The 21,514-nt window shown below is 44.8% G+C and overlaps 1 protein-coding gene across 21 annotated transcripts in view; it reads right to left on the bottom strand.

The window, feature by feature from the left end:
* LOC118971592 (uncharacterized) overlaps nucleotides 1-21,514 on the bottom strand; it is a 411,068-nt gene that overhangs the window by 270,112 nt on the left and 119,442 nt on the right. The window contains exon 4 of one of the 21 annotated variants that reach the window (XR_012122788.1): nucleotides 6,084-21,325. The exons of the other annotated variants lie outside the window; for them this stretch is intronic. The gene's annotated coding sequence lies outside the window, so the exon portion shown is untranslated. Of the gene's footprint in view, nucleotides 1-6,083; nucleotides 21,326-21,514 lie in introns of those variants that run through there. 21 annotated transcript variants of the gene reach the window in all.

Genomic DNA, 21,514 nt, shown 5'->3' with positions numbered 1-21,514 from the left:
GTGATCGTCCAGCAGGGCCCTGACGCTCGGGGACGAAGAGGGAACTCTCCTCGCCTCAGGACTTCACGGCTGCAGCAGACCCTCAGGCCCCTCCTCCGACAGCCATAAATTCCCGCCTCAGGCCTTCACGGCTGCAGCGGACCCTCAGGCCCCCCCTCCAACAGCCATAAACGAGGTGACTCCTTTGCGGATGAGAACGCTCCCTTCCCCCCCCTTCCTCCTTCTGCTCCGTCCGCCGAAATCTGTTCTGTCTGCCAAAAACTCCTAGCGCTAGGTACCTCGGGACACCGGCACTCTGCCTTCTTAGGGAAGTCTGGGTGACGACCCACACTTCCTAAGAAATTCTGACTCATATACGAGTTTCCGCAGACCACCAAGGATCATTGGGGACGCCCTTTGTCTCCTTGCAATCTGCCTCCAGTCCGAGGATCTCCGTTCATCTTCCCCTGTTTGTCTCCTTCTCTGTCCTTCAGCCATGGGAGCCTCCTCATCCCTCCCTGAAAGTTCACCTCTTGAATGCCTGCTTAAGCATCTGGCTACCCTCTCCCTGACGCCTGATATACAACCAAAACTTCTCCGTAAATATTGCTCCCAAGATTGGCCAACATACCCCCTAGACAATAACAACCAATGGCCCGCAGGGGGAACTCTTGATCCTAACATCACTCGCAATCTCTTTAACTACTGCCAGCGCCTAAAAAAATGGAAGGAGATTCCCTATATGGAAGCTTTCCACCTCCTAGCTCAAAATCCCAGCATCTGCACCACCTGCTCCCCACCCCAAGTTCTCCTAGCCTGCAAGCCGTCTCCCTTCCCTCCACACACTCACAGTCCCTCTTCAATTACCTTTGACCTGGCCGATGAGCCTCCGCCATACAGACTTCCCCCTTCGGCCCCTCCCTCTCCTACAACCCCTCCATCTGCCGCCGCTGCCTCTTTCCCCGCGGCAGAAGCCTCCCGTCCTCTCCCTTCCCCTTCTTCTCCTACAACAGCCCCTCCCCCTTCCTCTACCGCCGCCATCACTGCCTCTTTCCCCGCGGCGGAAGCCTCCCATCCTCTCCCTTCCACTTCTTCTCCTACAATAGCCCCTCCCCCTTCCTCTACCACCGCCTCCACCCCCACAGAAGCCTCCCATCCTCTCCCTTCCCCCTCCTCCACCATCTCCTCCTGCACCGCACCCCCTCCTCCTCCATCCCCCTCACCTACCCCCCTCCCACAGATGGAGCCTGAGCCTTTCAGCCCCCCTCTAACTAAGTTCCAGGAGCCTCATCCATCTTTGCCCCCTCAGATTCAGTCCCGAGGGCCTCCCAAAATTATCGCGACTTTGCCCCCATCACCTGTTTCCCCCACACAGACTGAGCCATAACCCTTCAGTCCCCCTCAGACTCGGTCCCGAGGGCCTCCCAAAATTATCACCCCCCCTCCGAGAAGTAGCAGGATCCGAAGGCATTGTGCGCGTTCACGTCCCTTTCTCCTTAGGAGATTTAGCCCAACTAGAGAAATGCCTAGGTTCCTTTTCCACTGATCCCACGACATACATCAGGGAGTTTCAATGGACCCTCAAGTCTTATAGCCGCATGCATCATGACATTTTCATGCTCCTGGCCAATACTCTCCTCCCTGAAGAGCGTAGACGAGCTTGGGACTTCGCCCAAACGCACGCTACCGAAACCCACAAGACTGACCCCACCTATCCCCCTGGCCCCACTGCTGTCCCCGAACAAGACCCACACTGGGATTATAACACCGCCGTGGGTCTCCACTCTTGAGATATTTTTGCCTCCTGCTTAATAGCAGGTCTGAAAAAGGCAGCTCGTAAAGTAGTCAATTTTCAAAAGCTCCAAGACATAATTCAAAAGAGAGACGAAACCCCCTCCGAGTTCTTAGACAGACTCACTCAAGCCCTATTACAGTATACCATCCTGGACCCAGAAACACCTGAAGGAAGACATGTCCTTATGACATACTTCCTAGCTCAAAGCTACCCTGACATTAAAGCTAAACTCAAAAAGTTAGAACAAGGCCCCGCTACCCCACAGACTGAGATCCTAACAGTGGCCTTTAAAGTCTTCCATAACCGGGAGGAGGAGAAAGAACGCCGTAAACAAAAGGCTGATCAGGCCAATTTCCAGATGTTGGCCCAGCTGATAAAACCACAACCTGGGCACTCCTCTACAAACAAGCCCCCCCTCAGGAGTTTGTTTCAAGTGCGGAAAAGAGGGACATTGGTCAAGGGCATGCCCCTCCCCCAGATCTCCTACCACCCATGCCCCAGATGCCACAAAAAGGGCCACTGGGGGTCTGATTGCCCAACCACCCGAAGGGGAGGCTGGACGAACAACCCCCATCCTAAGCCCGCCGTAGTGGGGCTGGCAGAAGAAGATTGATGGGGCCCGGGGGCTTCTCGCCCGACCATTTCCATCACCAAACAGGAGCCCAGGGTTACTTTAACAGTAGACGGTCGCCCCATCTCCTTCCTCCTAGATACAGGAGCCACCTTCTCAGTCTTGCGAGAATACCAGGGCCCTACCACGCCAGCCATTACTCCTATAGTCGGGGTAGGAGGTAAACAGATTTTCCCATTAAAACCCCCCCCTTTTATGCACAATCCTAGACAATCCCATACCTTTCTCCCACTCCTTCCTAGTTATGCCCCAGTGTCCCATCCCTGTACTAGGACGAGACATCCTTTCCCTTCTCCACGTTTCCATAACTATATCCACTCCCGCAGCCCCCAGTACTCCCTTTCTGATGGCCCTCATAGCTGACGGCCCCCCTCTACCCAATGAAAGCTCCAGTTTTGCCCTCATACACCCTGTAAATCCCAAAGTTTGAGACATTACAAGCCCCTCCGTGGCTCTATGTCCTCCTGCCTCTATCAAATTACGAGACCCCTCTCAGTATATCTGTCAGGCCCAATATCCCCTAACCACTTCAGCCCTCATAGGCCTCCAACTCATCATTCAAGATCTCTTAAACAAAAATTACCTCAGACCCACTCACTCCCCATTTAATACCCCCATATTAGCTGTTAAAAAAAAACAATGGATCTTTCCGCCTCGTCCAAGACCTTCGCCTCATCGACATGGCCGTTGTCCCTATCCATCCCTTAGTTCCAAATCCATACACCCTTTTATCGCAGATCCCTGCCTCAGCATCCCACTTCTCAGTCCTAGATCTCAAGGACGCATTTTTTCTATCTCTCTAGACCCCTCCTCCCAAGATTTTTTTGCCTTCACCTGGACAGACCCATACAACAGACATTCTGTACAACTTACTTGGACAGTTTTGCCACAAGGCTTCTGAGATAGTCCCCATATTTTTGGACAAGTCCTAGCTCAGGACCTCAAACAGTTTCATCATGATCACCCCGAGTCCACTTTATTACAATATGTAGATGATCTTCTACTCTGCAGTCCCTCATGGGAACAGTCTCAACTTGACACTGCCTCTCTACTTAACCTTCTAGCTTCCAGAGGTTACCGGGTATCCCCCGTCAAAGCTCAAATCTCTTCCCCTTCTGTCACTTACCTTGGATTCCTTCTGTCTCAATAAAGAAAGTCCATTACCTTAGACAGAAAACGACTCCTCTCTGACCTGCCCGTTCCCAAAACCAAGACAGAAATCCTTTCCTGTCTAGGCCTGGCTGGGTATTTTAGAGCGTGGATCCCTAACTTCTCCCTGTTGGCAATACCCCTATACGACCTCAGCAAGGGCCCCCCTGAAGAACCGTTATCATCCTCACCCCGACACTCCTTCATTAAGCTCCGTCAAGCCCTTGTGGAAGCTCCAGCTCTCCATCTCCCTGATTTGTTAAAACCCTTCTCATTATACATTCATGAGAGGGCCAGTCAAGCTCTAGGAGTCCTAGGCCAATATTATGGCCCATCCTTTGCCCCAGTAGCTTATCTCTCTAAGCAATTAGACCCCATAGTTCGGGGATGGGCCCCCTGCCTACGGGCATTAGCCGCTGGACAGCTCTTGCAGAAAGAAGCTCATAAACTAACATTCGGAGCGCCCCTTACCATTCTGTCCCCACATCACCTAAAAGATCTCTTAACCTACAAAAGTTTACAGACTCTCCCTCCCTCTAGACTCCTGACCTTACTGTCCTCTTTCCTCCAAAATCCAAACATTTCTTTCCTCCCCTGCCAGCCCCTGAATCCAGCCACTCTTCTTCCTCTACCCTACTCTCCTCATACTCCCTCGCATGATTGCCTGGAAGCCCTTCACAACTTCCTTCCGTGCCACTCCACGATCTCCGAAGGAGCCCTCTCACACTCCGACCTCATCTGGTTTACTGATAGGTCCTCCTTTAAACATGAGGGCACCCACTACTCAGGATACGCAGTAGTGTCCCTCGAAGATGTCATTGACGCACGAGCCCTACCCCTGGTACAACCAATCAGCAGGCTGAACTCATTGCAGCCACCAGAGCTTGCACTCTGGCCCGGGACACGTCTCTCACATTGTATACTGACTCCAAGTACGTATTCCACATTCTCTTGTCTCACGCGGCAGTATGGAAAGAACGAGGCCTCCTCACCACAAAAGGGAATTCCATAACTAATTCAGCCTTAATTACTAATCTTCTAGAGGCTTCACAACTCCCACACCGACTAGGCATAGTCCACCGCAAATCACATCGAAAAGATGACTCCCCCATTGCAAGAGGTAACAACAAAGCCGACAGAGTAGCCCAGTCAGTTGCCCTATCAGAAAACACACCAGACAACAATCCGTCTGCCCTTGCGGTTTTAGCCTTATCACAAGACACCCTCTGCTCCCAGGACAAAGAGTCTCTCTTCTGCCTCTTACATGATCTGTTCCATCCCAGCCCCCAATCCTTGATCCATTTTTTACAATCTTTTTTTCCTTTCTCTCCTGAAGACAAAACCCTACTTAACCAAATCAAATCACCTGCAAGTGCACCATCTGCCAATGCACTAACCCTAATACCCCCCTCAAAGCCCAACCCTTCCCGGCTCATCAAGCAAGGGGTAATGTCCCCGCTGCAGATTGGCAAATAGACTTCACTAACATGCCCCCTGTACGATGCACCAGATACCTACTCGTGTTAGTAGATACATTTTCAGGATGGGTCGAAGCTTTCCCCACCACTAACAAACGAGAGTCCGCGGTTGCCTCTATCCTCCTCACCCAGATCTTTCCTAGGTTCGGGATGCCCACTTCCCTCCAATCAGATAACGGCCCTGAGTTCACTGCCCAAATTATCTAGAACCTCTCCAAGTCGCTCTCGCTCCCCTGGCATTTACATTGTCCTTATCGACCACAAGCTTCAGGAAAAGTAGAAAGAGCCAATAGGACTCTAAAAGACATCCTGACCAAACTATCTCTAGAACTACACCTTGACTGGGTTCGCTTACTTCCCTTAGCTCTACTCCGCATTCAAGCCCTCCCAAAGAAACCTTCCTTCTTGTCGCCCTTTGAGATCATGTACGGCCGCCCGATGCTACCCCCGGGGCTCCCTTCCCACAAAGGACCAATTCCTCCCAATATAACCCTTCCACTACTCTCTCTCCTCCGCACTGAATTGTGGGAATATCAGGATTGGCTCCTTCCTGATCCATCCGCCTCCCAAAATCCTCCTGTCTTACAGCCCGGCCAACTAGTGTTTTATAAGCCACCAGAGGATCGGCCCTCTCTCACCCCGAAATGGGAAGGTCCACACTCAGTTATTCTCTGCACCCCCTCGGCCACCAAGCTCTCACTGCCTAATAACTCTGTCACCCCTTGGATTCTTATCTCCAGGTTGAAACCAAATACCCAAGACCCACCTTCTCTGGACACCCAAGACCCATCAGTCACAATCCAGAGTCCTTCGGATACAGCCCAAGACACTGTCTACTCTACCACGCCTCATCCCTCTGATCCCTTGAAGCTCCACATCTCCCGTGTACCCCCTTTGTCATCCATACCCGAATCATGACTTTTTCCTCCTTTACTGCTCTCTCGCTTTTTTCCCTCATTCCTATTGTCTTCCCCGCCGCCCCACCCTCCTTTGTATGGCGATTCAAAGTCAGGCAGACTTACACACAGCATCAAACAAAAGTTACTGCCCTCATTGCCACATCAGACTGCCCTCTGAAAGGCTGCTCTGAGCCTTTGTACCTCCACTTTCCTCCCTCCACCGAAGTATTCATTTACAGCTACCTTTATTCTCCCTACCTCTGCTTCCTCTATGACCAAAGACAAGCCTATTGCAGGCGATGGCAAGACACCTACGGGGGATGTCCCTACTGGTCTTGCGCCATTCACTACATGGGTGACTTCCAGTACCCACAGTATTACTCCTCCAACCGTTTCATGAAATATCCCAACGGCTCATTCTCCTTATCAATCCCAGATCCCTGGGACTCTCGATGGGCTGCTGGAGTCACAGCCTCAGTTTACTACGGGGGGTCCTTGACCCCCCACGGTACCCTTCATATCTCTCAAGAGTATGTTCCCTCTCGCTCCCAGATGTCTCAAGTTGCATCAGATATCAGACATTCCGAGAAAGTCATTATCCAAACTCTTGATGGCACCTCTTCATTTTCTTATTCCTCCTACTCTTGGTTAGCTCATTCAAGACACCACCATCTTTCTCAACCACACCCTCAACACCGCCAATTGTTTCTTGTGCGCATCACTACAGCGCCCACTGCTGGCCGCCGTGCCCCTCAATATTTCCAACTACTCCTTCCATGCAGAAGGACAACCCCTCCGCCCCCTGGCAGACATACCCCTATGGGAACCAGAATATGCAGATAATCTCACCATCCACCACTGTGTAGGCCCAACTCCACCCCCCTCCAGCGCACTTCACTGCCTCTCTATCTACACCCCTGCCTCCGGCTCTAAGACTTTTACACAACCGGGACACTTCTTTTGGTGCAATGGCAGTCTTTTCAACTCACTGCCTCTCAACTCCGATACACCCTGCATTCTCGTCACCCTAATCCCACAGCTTACACTTTACAGCATGGCAGAATTCCTTGAGCTCCAACCTCCCTTGCCCTCGCGCACAAAAAGGGCTTCTTTCCTTCCCATCATGGTCGGTATCTCTTTGATCACCTTAGCCATTGGGGCAGGGTTTTCTGGAGGAGCCTTGGGTCACTCTCTATGGGCAGTTAGAGATCTCGACGCCAAACTTGAGGGAGCCCTGACATTCACTGCCGATTCCCTAGCCTCTCTCCAAAGACAGGTCACTTCGCTAGCTAAAGTCACCCTTCAAAACCGGCGGGCCCTAGATCTGCTTACAGCCGAGAAGGGCAGCACCTGCGTCTTCCTCTGGGAAGAGTGCTGCTATTACGTCAACGAATCCGGCATTGTAGAAACTGACATCACCAAACTCACCGACCTTGCCTCCAGTCTCCACTCTGCTTCCAATTCTAACCCATTCTCTTAAATACTAACAAACCTCCTCCTTACCTGGGTCTGGCCCATTGCAGGCCCCATAATAGTCATTCTTCTCATCTGTCTCTTCTTATCCTGTATAATAAAGTTCATCAAATCCCGAGTTGGAAAAATCTCTAATCAAGCTTTCAACCAGCTTTTACTCAGTAACTACCAGCTTGTGGCGACAGAAGATCCCTCACCCTCACATGACCTCCTCACCACATGCTGAGATGGACCCCTCTCTCCACTGGAAACTGTTCCTGGAAACAATGGCCGCAGATGCCTGGCTCCTGACACCCATATCCTCTTGGCACCATTGGAATCAACAGGTCCTCGACCTATGGTTACAGGGAACCTTCATTGATTTCCAACCTGAAGAAGTCCACATCTACTCATCCTTACTGTGGGGAATCCTATCAACCCTTTCCTCCCAATCCTCAAACCCTCACTCCCTTCTACGCCCCTGTTCAGCAAGAAGCAGTCAGAGAGAAAGCAACGTCCACAAACCCATAGAGGAGAAAGGGGGGAATGAAGGGTCCCCTCCAGTAAGATGGCACACTTCCGGCTTCTTTTCGGGGTCCTCGGTTCCCGCCGGTGCCACCTGAAGCCCAATCACCTCTTGCCCCCCTCCCAATCCCAGCACCTAGCCAACAGCCACCAGCCCCGTAGAAGTAACACCACAATCACCCTATGCCCCTTCCTATATAACCCAGCACCTTTCCCTAATAAAGCGGAACTCTCCGGTGAATTGCTGCTGTGTGTCGCTCCTTTCCTTTCAGATATCACAACTAGACAGAAGATCAACAAGGAGATGAAAGGCTTGCACAAGAGTATAAAACAAATAGATCTAACAGACTATAAAGACAAAAAAAACAAAGCTGTACAACACTCCAGCCAATGATAGCAGAATATATATTCTTCTCCAGTATACATGGAACAGCATATGGTATATACTCCAGCATACATGGCAAAACAGGTCTCAATACATTTAAAAGGACTAAAAGGGTACAAATCATATCTCAGACCAAAACTAAACTAGAAATTAATGGCAAAGGAAAGTTTAGAAATTCATAAATCTATAAAAACCAAAAATTAAACATCCTGAATAAACAAGTAAAAAAAAAAAAACAGGACAAATTAGAAAATACCCTGACGAATTAAGGCACAAGCATTGCATACGCAAACTTATGGATGCAGTTAAAGAAGTGCTCAGTGGGAAATTCATAGCTGTGAAAGTCTATATGGAGGAAATAAGAAAGACCTCAAATCTGTCTTTCTATGTTTTCCTTGAATATACCTATAAGAAGAGGTTGAATTAGTAATTTCAAATATTCTCACAAAGAAAACATTCTCTCTCCTATCTGTGCAAAGTACTCATGCATTTTTAAAACTTTCCTCTCTGACTTTAAATATTTGGAGTTTCAATGACCACTTGAATTTTTATGTTTTTCATGACTCCTTCAAAAGGTGGTGGCACTTTGATTAGTTGTGGGCTGTGTATTGAATGAAAGGTCTACTTGTCCTGTCAGAAGCACTTATGCGCCAGGTAATAGTTGTTGCTCAGGACTTATTGTAGCTGTATCTGATGATTCCCTTGGGTAAGTACTTATTCTCTAAGCCCATGAAAAGGTATTCATACCACTGATGTTGCTACATTGCTAGTTTCCTGAAATACAGTAGGAAAAATGGGAAGGAATTTCAGATGCCTTTTGCCAACACAAATACAAGACAAGACTAAGAGGCTGCCCTGTTAACTTCAGAGAACTGAGAGCTCAGGGCCAAGGAGGGTGGACGGGCACAGCAGCTGTGGAGAAGACAAGTTACTAGAGATCAATCAGGCCACTACACCAGGCTGAGAGCAGATACTCTGAAGAAATGCTCCTGACCTGTTATCTAAACAATCTACAGCATCTGGGCTTTATTTAATCATGGGCTCATACATTTCATTTAAAGCACAGAAAGGTTGAATATCTTTCATTTTCAACCATATGATATGTATATGGTTATTACCTAAATAAATTAATGTGGTACAAAATATAATCAAAATATCACTCAGGCATAAGCATACTACCAGTAAGACATACATGGTACTGCTACTAACAAGTCCTTAACTCAACAATGCAGGAACAGCTCTGAGAAGCCTCAGTACCTGTACTCAGATCTTTTCCCTGGTCTTCATCAGTAAACAAGCATTTGCTAGGTATCCTTCCGTGTGAGCATCGAGCTCGGTATTGCTGACCCAGGGGTCTTAGACTTAATGATATATATATTTTAAAACTTCTCTAAGGTGATTAGGAGTTGTCAGTCCAGGGAAAGGAAATCCCGGGGCAAAATATCTCTAAAAACTAAAATCAGTCAAAGGGAGAAATAAAGTTTAAAACTCGTTTATTTCTCACAAACTGCAGTCCCAGGCCACCTTTCTTCTCTGCTCTAGCAGCAACTACACCGTCCCTCCCCCTCACCTCTCAGGTACAGATAAGCCCTCTGTTGCCCAGGTAATCACCCATTGATATGGAGATAAACTTCTCCACCCCTGAGGAAAGATGCAAATGAACTAAAGCCATACTTCTTTCCACCTCTGAATGCTTATTGATATGCAGATATACTAAAGCCAGGCGAGATATTCTGGAAATGCTAGTTTTACCCACAGGAGTGTTGAGGGGGGATTTGGCCAGACAAAAATGAATGGGAAAGAGACTAAGTAGGATCTTTCTGGTTAGTGGTAGGGGCTTTAAAAACAGGGAAGGTTCTGAAATGGGTGCACTGGGCATTCTGGGAGCTTCTCTAGGATTCTTTGTACCCATCCAATGGCCCCTTCTCCCCCTGCTCAGCAAGGCCTGTCCAACTATCTGAGTCATTCCCCCCTCTCTTCCCCCTCCTCCAAACCCTGATCCCCATTAAATAACAAATAGAAACAGAGATACAGTTCACCTACATGACATGACTTCTCCCTCCAGTGACTTTTGTATATTAAACTTCACTTCTAATTATGAACAAGTTTCTATCCGCCACCCCAACTTTACTCTCCAAAGAATTTCAAGCAGCAGTCAAGAGGCAATCTGAGGGGCGAGGAGGGGGGAAGGGCGACTTTATCACGGTCTTTCCCGCACCTTCAGAGTCCTACGTGTGACTCCAGAGTGGAGGAAACGCCGGGGATGTTCCCCTGCAACTGGCCCCGCTGCTAGTCGGCTTGCCTTGGGTCACGCACAGTTGTTGCATACTGGCACGAAAGATGCGCATTTGAAAGTCTTGAGTGGGAGGAGGAAGGAATTTGACTCGGGGATAGAAAGCCAGAAAATGTTCCAATGCTAGGACTTCACACAGTTATTTCCTTTTTGAAATTTGCCTTGAGGCTTTTAACAACCACAGAGAGTATGTCTCCACGGCCAGCTCATTCGGGCTACTCCTGAGGACAGCGTGAGCCTATTCAGAAGGATGTGCTCCCCTGAGAAGCTGCTCAGCACCTCTTCCCTCGGCATCTGCAGGTGTTCCCCAAAGGTGAAAGTAAGCCAATGATTTTGAGAGTTCAAGCCCACACCCCTGCCACCCTGGTTTTATTTAGCCCCTCTGTGCTGCATACTGGTTTGTTTGTTTTCCTTTACTTTTTGCTTTGATTTTCTTAGATCTACAGTAGAAGTACTCACTAAAGCCAATCCACCCTCTATAGGCATAAAATTGGTCAGTGGTGAAACAACATAACAGAACTGAAACTCGAAACTGCGGACAGACTCACTTTTCTGGAGATGAGTCTGCTTATTTGGGCCGACAGTATATTGTCAGTATTCTGTAACTGGCAGAATCTATTTCCTTCCCGGTATTTCCTCCCTCAGTCCCTGGCGGAGGGAAAAACCACTTGTACACCTGTACAGGCACATACATTCTGGTGACAAAGGGTCAAGCGGTTAAAGCAGAGAGCTAAAGGAGGAGAGGTGTTGTAAGAATAGAAATAGGTTAGCATAAACATAGCCATCTTAAAGGCCTAGAAGCCATTTTCTGAGTATGTGACTTAGAAAGAAAAACTGGAACTGGGTAAGGCCTTGAAAAACAAGCTAATCATGAACACCAGATGGTGGGCAGCTGTGGCCTTTAGTCAGCTAACCTTGGTCAGCTAATCCTACATACCAAGCTTATCGTGCAGAACCTCCCTGACAATTGAGGAGTGGTCTTATCTTGCTCCTGCCTAACCCCAGGATGTATGTCTTGCAAAAATAATGTGCAGCTGTAAAAAATTACTATGAGTTAAGTGTTTTGAAAATGCTATATAAACCCTTAGCTTTGAGTGCTCAAAGTCCTTGTTGAGACCCGCTGCGTCGGGCTGACTTAAACCCCAGCTAGCTAGCTGAATAAAGACTTTGCTTAAATTTACATCTCTATGCCTGTGTAGTTTGTTCTCTAGAGAAGCCTCGGAAGCCCAAACCCTAACAGTGTGACTTGACAACCCCTGAGGGATTCCGAAGTGCAGACTCTGGTGGTGAGGAATTCCTGCCAAGAGAACAGGAGGGTGGAAAAGGACATTCTTTTGCTTGTCAGTGAGTGCAGACATCTTCCCCAGAGGTGCTCCATTCTTACTGTCCACTCCTTCCCCTCCATGACCGCTCCTGTCTCAATTTACATTGTACATCCAGACACTAGGCCACGGTGGGCTCACTTACAGCAAGACCTTGCCTAGCTTGGTTCCTCCAGATCACTGCCGCGTCAGCTCAAATGCAGTGGCACTTCCCTCGGCCACCCAGCTGAAGTTGCACCTGTCTTGCTCTACACCCCATTACCCCGCTGTATTATCTTCATAGCACTTATCTCCCTACAAAATGACCTTGTTTGTTTCTGTGAAAATGTTGCTCCCTTTTCTCACCAAAGTATAAGGTCCAGAAAAGGCAGGAACTGCATCTTTCTGATTCACTGCTATACCCCCAGTGCCTGGGAAAGCACCTGGTACACTAGCACCGTGTCTAGAATGAGTGGATTTATGAGTAAATGGGAATGACTGTAGGTAAGAAGTTATCAACTATAGTCAGAACCAGGTTGCCTATGATCTCTTGGTCAGCTCCCTCTGTATCCTGTCCCCACATTTCCCTAAACTGAGTAGGTAGAGGTGCATGTATGGATCACATCTCTCAGGTCAGTGTGAAGTAATTCACCATATCACATATCTAGATACACATCTCTGAAATTCAGCTTCTCCAAGTAGGTAAGCACACAGGCCCCAAAGTGTACTACTGAGGTCATGGCCTGGTTACATTAAGACAGTTCAGGTAAACCAAGATCAGAACCCCAGCTCCAGGTATTGTTTTCATCACCTTTAACAACCATCCCAGGATAGTTTGGTAAAATATACATAATTTTTATATATGTGTCTTTAGAAACTGATGTGATTCGACTCCTAGACACATATCCAGTAGGAATATCCATGTACATACACACACCAGAGTGCTTATTATAGTCTGTAGGAAATGGTGAAAGACCAGAAACAACCACACTTCCATCAACAAGAGTCTGTTAAAATACTTTGATTGATTTGTACACTATGAAAGACAAATTTTGTTTGTTTGTTTTTTTGGCTTGGTAAAGAAGAAGATGAAGGCTGAGAGTTATCTTTATGTACTGACATAAAAGACATTCTTAATTGAAATCAAGAAGTCACACAACACATAGAGTGCTATACCATTTTTGTAAAAACATAATGTAGTGTATAAATATACTGGTGAACAGTGGTTATGGGGGTGGTTGATGATGGGAAACTCATCTTCTACACATTTCGGTAATTAAGAAATTTTTTTCCAATAAGCCTGGCAGTCTCAGACAAATAACTTCCGGGGCTTTTCCCAGAATTCCTACATAAGAATGATGCTGTGGTTCCTAAGCCACAGCTACTAGTTTTGTGTTACTCAGACATGAACTAGCATTTAATCTCAAAAGCTTTGAAAAATGTTTTTAGTCCACTTGTTCTGGCCTGCCAATATTTTCTGTTTCTGGAACCCTCGCTCTACCTATTTCCAGTATTGCTGTTCCTTGATGTAAGCCAGCTGCCTAAACAGTGTTTAGCTGCCCATTTCATGCTCTTTGTTCTGCCTGCAGCAAAAAGTTTCTTGACTTTCATTGCCCTCCACGAGTACTTAGCCTGTTCCTGCACTTGGGTCTCATCCTCCCTCTAGGTGGCACTGCATTTGAAGATCAGAGGAGACAGCAAACATTATGTTCAAGAGGCTGGTCATTGTCACAGCAACTACACAGCTTTATCAGTATTATCATATTTAGACAACACCTGCAATGCCAAATCAACTGCAATGGTTTGTTCTGGAATCTATGTTTCTTAAAAAAAAAAAAACACAGAAAAAAAAAGGAAAAATTGCTGTCTCCTCTTCTATTCATTTCTACATCTCATCACTCCCCAACTCACAGCAGTCTAGTTCCTGTCTCTACCACGTTTCTCTCTAGTCTCCGAAAGCTCTGTGCATGCTGCTGCTCTTTTCTTACTTGCCCTCACGGTGTGATACTGTTGCTCATCTATCCTTCTCCACTCCTAGGACACCATGCTGTTGACTTTCTTCCCTCCCCTCCTTCATAGAGTCTTCTTTCCCTTCAATGTCAGGGTTCTGCAGGGCTCCATTTGTGGCTGTAGGTCTATGGCCCATAAACACTTCCAAACTCAACAAGTCCAATCCTAAATTTAGCATTTCTTCTTCCTAAACCCTCTCTTCATTATTCTCCATGTCCTATCCCAGTGCATGACACCCTGATTTTCTATTTGTTCAAGGCAAAACAAACACCAAGCATCCTGCTAGAATCCTCCCTCTCACGCAGCCTCACACATGCAACCTCTCTTTTTATTCTACAGCTCTTACCTCCTTAAATCTCTTCAATCCATCCACTGCATTGTGTTACTGCCTCAGTTCAGGGTCTCATTACTCCTCATCTGGGCAATCACACTTTTCCAACAAGCCTTTTTGCCTCTAGCTTGCTAGCCCCTATTCATATTGTTTTGCCTCTATTACATTATTTATATTTTTTAGCTTCCATCTATTTACAATCAATTGTCTATGATCTTTCTAAAGCCTGAATATGATTATGCCACTTACTTAAATTTTACAGTATTTTAGTACACAAATACAAAAATCTTTCATAGACTAACCAAGGCCTTCCACAATTTAGTTTCTGCCTACTTCTCTAGACTCACTTCCTGCCATGCCCAACTCAGGCAGATGGTGGAATAATTTGCTGCTTGTTCCTTCTGAATATGTCACATGCTCATGCATTCACGCCAGACTCTGCTTGAAGTGCCCAGTGTCCACACATAGCCTACCATTATTATCACACCTATACACACATCTGACACAACTCTAGTTAGTGTGAACCTATCATTGAAAACTTAATGTCACCTACCCATACGGCTCTCCTGTATCCTCACTTCTTCCTACTAGTCTAATTGAAATCTACCCTGTGCTATCTCTTCCACTAGGCCAGAAACTTTTCAATCACAGAAGTCACGTCTTACTAGATTCAGTATCACCAGCATCTACTGGTAACTCAACAAATGTTCATGGGATAAATAAATGAATGATTTACTTTATGACACAAACCCCCATTCACTGCACTAGTCAGTCCGCACACTGCTAAACAGCTGGTGTCACTCACTTCCTCACATCACCTCCATGCCCTTACAAGAATAAAGTCTAAATTCTTTAATATAGAACCCACACTTCATAATATAATGCCAAACTGCCTTTCCAGAATTATTTCCTGTTGTACCCTCCAACCCCACCATGGTTCTAGCATTGTTACAGTGCTATACCACTGCTCATGAATTCTTATGCTGTCATACTCTCAGACTTCCATCTATTCAAGGAGAACTCATGAATCAGTCTTATTTGGGAAACTTCGCTCCCCAGGGAGAATTAATTTCTCCTCCCTATTCACTCTTAATACAAAATGTCTTTACTTAGAGTTAGCTATATTGAGCTAGTCTTATGTTTAATTGCCCCCATTGAGTTACAATATCCCTAAACACAGAGATTTGGCTCATTCCTCTCTTCTCACCCTTTTCAAATCCTAACCCCAAGGCAGTGACTTTTTGCACATAGTTGATTATCAATAAACATTTGTTAAATTATATATACTCAGTGGGGAAATTTCACCTCATTTTTAAAATATATTTAAATTGTGAAGTTCCTAAAGTGAAATTATGACTAAATTCTATGCTCTATTATACTCTTGGATTTCTCTAGGCACTGCAACTTCAGGGGAAAAAAACCTGGGCACAGGCAACAAAAGCAAAAATAGACAAGTGGGATTACATTCAACTAAAAAGCTGCACAGCAAGGGAAACAATCAACAATATGAAACAGCAACTTACGGAATGGGAAATACTTAGAAACACAGAACTGATAAAGGGTTAGTATCTAAAATATATAAGAAACTCTCACATTTTGAATAGTTACTATTTTTTGAATAGCAAAAAATTAAAGAATCAAAAATAGAACCTGATGAAAAAATGGCTAAAGGACTTGAAAACACATTTTTCCAAGAAGACATGCAAATGGCCAACAAGTATATGAAAAGATGTTCAATATCATTAACTATCAAAGAAATACAACTCAAAACCAAGAAATCACATGACGTCTGTTAGGATAGCTGTTATAAAAAAAACAAGAGATAACAAAAGATGTTGAGGACGTGGAAGAAAGGGAACCCTTGTGCACTGTTGGTGGGAATGTAAATTGGTGCAGCCAACAGGGGAATGGAGGTACAGTATGGAGGTTCCTCCAAAAATTAAAAGTAGAGCTAGCATCTGATGCACAAATCCCCTTTCTGGGTATATATCCAAAGGAATTGAAATTGGGATCTTGAAGAGTTATCTACATTCCCATGTTCACTACATCACTAGTCATAATAGCCAAGATATAAGAGCTATTCAATAGCCAAGATGATGAATAAATGGCTAAAGAAAATGTGGTATATTGGGGTATATATATATGAATAAACACAATGGAATATTATTCAACCTTAAAAAGAAAGAAACCCTACCATTTGGAAGAACATGGTTGAATCTGGGAGACATTATAGTAAGTGAAACAAGTTAGACACAGGAAAATAAAAACTATGTAATCTCACTTTAATGAAAGAATCTAAAATAGTCAAACTCATAGAAACAGAGAGTAGAATAGTGCTTGAGGGCAGGGAGAAATGGGAGATAATGATCACAAGGTAAAAAGTTTCAGCTGTACAAGATGAATGAAACCTAGTGATCTACTGTACAGCAGAGTGCCTACAGTTAACAATACTATATCATATACTTAAAATTTTAGCAAACAGGGTACACCTTATGTTAAGTATTCTTATCACAGATAAACTAAAGGAGGGAAAGAAACCTTTATAAGTGAGGGATATGTTTACGGCATTGACTGAGGTGATTGATTCATGTGTATACACTTGTCTCCAAATTCACCAACTGTATACATTAACTATGGACAGCTTGTTGCTTGTCAACGATACCTGAGTAAAGTGGTTCAGAAAAAAGAACCCTGGAAAGCACAAATATCATCTATTCAGTCACAGAGAAGAAAAATCCCTAAATATTGTAATAGCATTATTGCCAACCCAAAACCAGGTGCAATTTAACATGTAAGAATTGATATAATATATGAAAGTAATTATAAGCAATACTATTTTATTGAGAAGGCCATGCTTTCTGAAAAAGCAGCATATGTCTCAGGAGATTGAATATATTTCCTTTTTTGAGTTTAGAAGGAATGGAATATATGAGTTATATGGCAAGGTCTATTCAAAGGTATTTCTAACAATGTTTTGAGACTGTCAGTGAGGTGAAGGTAGGAAGTAATACTAGGGAAAAAATCACTTTTTGGGACATTCGTAGCCAATGAAATAAGAATTTCTTTATGAATACAGAACTCAAGAGGGAAAAACAAAGCTGGCATCTCTGGCTGTCCTAAAACAGCCTTGAGTTTGCACCCCTAAAAATGCATTCCTCTCTTTGCAGCCTGTCCTCAACTTCTTCCATTTCTGTCAGAAGCACAGGGAAATTCCAATGTTCTCCTGTGTCACTGACCAATGATGAGCACATCAACTGCGGCAGAAGTGGCTGGTTCCTGGGTGACTGTTAGAAACCCATGTATGTCTTTAAGTATTACTCAGCATGCAATACCTTCAGCAAATAAATGGCTTCAGCCTCCTCTATACCTCAGACAATAACAACAAAAAGAATGTAGATGAGGGCGGAGGTTGGGGGTAGGGATGAGGTCAGCGTGGTAACGGGAGAGAGAGAAGAGTGATATGAAGGGAAATCCCCTTCCTGACTCCGGGCTCAGCTTTTTTTTCTCTATGGAGTATCAGTTTGCATCAAGCCCAGCTTAGTGAGCTTACACCCTCTCTCAGACCTGTGGGGGCTAAAAAAGGTGTTTCCAAACTCATGAAGAAATGTTTTATTATATGTGGAAAACAGCTGGAAAATAACAGGGCACTTTATTATTAAAGGTCAGTTATAATCAAATGATTCAGCATTCTGGCTTGGAGTAGTAAGGATGAAGAGATGCAGGAACCAGAAGGTTTTTCTGAAGAACATGAGCCTAAACTTACTTTGGAAACAAACTATTTTGAAAGGCAGAGTGTAAGTATCAACATTTATGACAAGGAGCTTGGAGAAATAAATTGGGCTTGCCCTTCTTAGAAAATCCTGGGAACTTCAAATCTCTTACGGATTTTTCAGAGGTTATTTTATCTTAGGCTTTAATTCAATTCTCCTTTCCTTCCCAGTTATTTAAAAACCTTCATAATAAATTGACTTTATGTTTGGTTGCTTCTGTACATGGAATCTAGGTAGAGAAATCCTTGAAATCAACAGAAAAAAAAATCTCAAAAATGAAATGGTTCTCTTCCTCTTCCCCTTTCCCTGCCCTTAGTAAGCAATGTAGTTTAAAGGTATCAGGTAAGGCTGAGCCAGGTAGGCATAGAAATGTGGGGGGTGTAGGGATACATCTCAATGTAAGGTACTAGAGTCCATGTATGGTGAAGGTGGCATCCACATAGGAGTCATAACCCAAGAAGGATAAGTAGGATATCCATGGACAAGGGCATCCTGGTGTGGGTGGGAGAGCCTAAGCAGGATCAGTAAGACTTTCACAATGGAGGGAGGCCAAAGGGGCTGCCAGGGAGAGTGAGAAGGGTACCCACACAAGCATATGGATTGAGGTTCCCTGCAGGGAGCTGGGCCAGGGGGAAGTATGATGTGTCAGAGCCCAAGAAAGATACAGAGGTCATCACCATAGAGGATAGTGTAGTCTGAGCTGGTAGGGGAGGAGGGTGTCTGCGTGGGAGAGTGGCCTGCTGTAGGTTTCAGAGTCTAAGTAGGTTGAAAAAGGCATCCACATAGGTGGGAAGCCCTGCACAAGGATTCTGTGTCCAAGAGGGATGAAGGGGGCAATCTAGTTGAATGCTGTAATCTCTACAGGGTGAGAAGGGCAGCCTCATTGGGAGCATTAAAGCCTATGAGGCACCAGAAGATGTAGTTAGTAAAGGATATTTGAGCCCAAGTGGTGTTAGATAGGGATCTGTTTAGGGATTAGGACAGTGACTATAGGAGATTAGTTATAAATGGAGAAGATGATCAAATAATAAGTGTATTCAAAATGCCAGAAGCCCATTTTCTCACTGTTGGAGAAAAAAGAATTACAAATATGAAAAGGAAGAAAACTAGAATGAACCATGTGGGGTGAATTGGAATTATAGGTACTGGCATGAAAATATGGATTTTAATATATATAAATAAATACAGATGAAAACGTGTGTAACACACATACACAAATACAAATATTCTTCACTAGCTCTGTTCATTGAGAGGACGTAGGAGGACTGACAACCCCAAAACAATGAGCACATCTAGCTTCCAGATCCTGGTTTCTAAATATCATTCTTTACTAAAAAGGACCAGAACTCCTTAAAGAAATAGCTGATTCCATAGCTGGAGTAGGAAAAGTACAAAATGAGCCTGGAACATCTTGCTGTGCCATAAAGTAAAGAAGTGCTTAAAGAATGATGGAGTTGTATCAAAAAGATACAGAAGCCAGAATGAAGGGACTCTGGATGGTCTCTTCCAGACAATTTGGACATCTAAAATAAGTAATGGTAGCATTGCATTTTAATCTATTGAAGAAAATAGAAATCCATAAGACTATGGTAATATAAATAAGTGAAAAAATAAATAGAAAGTTTGGTGAGGAACAGGCTATTTACTTAGTCTCAATACATTTTGCCCAAAATGCATATGAATTATTAAAGAAAAATAGTAACTTTACAGTTTGGGTGATATCACATTAATGAAATGATCAAAGTAGCACCGTCAACAATGTTACAAATCAAAATCGTCTGTCACCAGATAAGATGCAATGAGAATACAGCATCACTTATAAGCTATGCCTGCCAAAGAACAATCTGAGTCTAATCATGATGAAACACCACAGAAAATCACTGAACAACACTCTACAAAATAACAAGTCTGTAATCTTCATAAGCGCCCAGGTCATGAAAGTTAAGAAGACTAAATAAAGATGGAGGCAAACTAAAAAGACACAACGCAACATGTGATTCTGAACAAAGGTCATCCTTGGGACAATGGCTGAAAGTTCAATGGGAGGATGGTAGAATATGTCACTGTTAATTTCCTGATTTTTATGGTTGTTTTGTGATTGTATTGGAGAATGTCCTTGTTTGTTAAGAATATACACTGAAGTCTGCAGGTATAAAAGGGCATCCCCTGGACTGCTTACTCCCACATGTTTCAGAAAAACATGAGTGTTGCAATTTTGACATAAGTTTAGATTATTTCAAAGGTTTAAAATATAGTAATACAGACTCATTGGTCATACCACATGTGCTAGGCTGGTAAGGGTCTTGCTGACAAAGGCCTAAAGTGAAGTCTTTCCTGGGTGACCGGGGAGTGAAGGACACAGGACTGCAGGGCGTCATAAAATGGGAAGACGTGTCACAGCACAGCCTACTCCCCCCAAGAGGCTGAAGGAATGGTGCATCTGTGTATTTCACAGCAGAGGTGTCCTGATGTATGTGCAGGGCAGTGCTTTCTAGTTCTGAGTCATCAGGTAAAATGAGCTTCCTCTGACCTTTTCAGTAAAAATGATTTTTGAAAAAGCCCTTCTGTCTCAAGCCTATTCCCATGTAGGTGAGCTCTAGAAGTTAAGAGGGGAGGGGAGCAACCTTGAGTTTGGAAAGTTAAAATCTGGTGTAACCTCAGCCTCTCTGAGAATCCTTCCTCGCCTCCTCACTGGTTGCTGTGAGCGTCAAATGAGATAGATGTGTGAAAACTGTGAAGGGCTATGTAATTGCTAGTGTCACAAAGGCTGCTGCCCACCGTCAGCGCTCATACAAGGCAACATTAAGAAACAGGTGAGGCTGTTTTCTGCTGCCTTTTCTCAGTTTCCTGCCTGTTTTCCTTTCCCTCACTTCTTGTGGCCTTCTGAACCTACCTCCAAGCCAGTGTTCTCAGCAGCCCTCTGCTGCATTACTTTGCCTTGACCCACTGGATGTATCACTTCCATATCTTTATTAAAATTCTAAGTGCTCCGCCTGCAGAGGAAACCATGTACCTCAGTCACACATTTACCACATACCAGGCCTTAGAAGCAATACAAAAGATACATGAGACAAAGTCCCGGTTCTTGGAAAGCTCACACTCCAGCTGAACTCCTAAAATTCCTGGGCTGTATTTGCATTTTAGAGGAGAGCTCTTGAAGAGATAATATTTTCATGCCAAGGCACAAACATCCAAGGGAGCTATTAAGCCATACGACAGATGAGCGTCATCTGGTAGAGCATGGTGTTGGGGGGTCGGGGAAGCACTAAGATGGATGGCTGCTGGAAAGGGAACCATTCTCAAAACAACCTTTCTCTGCTTCCTCACCTGCAAGTAAAAATATTCATGATACCTACCTCATGAGATTACTGGAGGATTAAAAGACTGGTTAAATACAATCTAAGTGCTAAGAGTTACATAAAATTAAGAAGCTGTGGAGTTTCAAGCAGCAAATGACCCTGCTCCAAGTAGAAAAGAAGGTTGAAGAAAAGCAGGAGGCACTGGAGAAAAAGGAGG

This window comes from Manis javanica, chromosome 11 (genome assembly GCF_040802235.1).
Source record: "Manis javanica isolate MJ-LG chromosome 11, MJ_LKY, whole genome shotgun sequence".
Taxonomy (NCBI): domain Eukaryota; kingdom Metazoa; phylum Chordata; class Mammalia; order Pholidota; family Manidae; genus Manis; species Manis javanica.
This window is presented reverse-complemented; position numbering and strand designations above follow the sequence as displayed.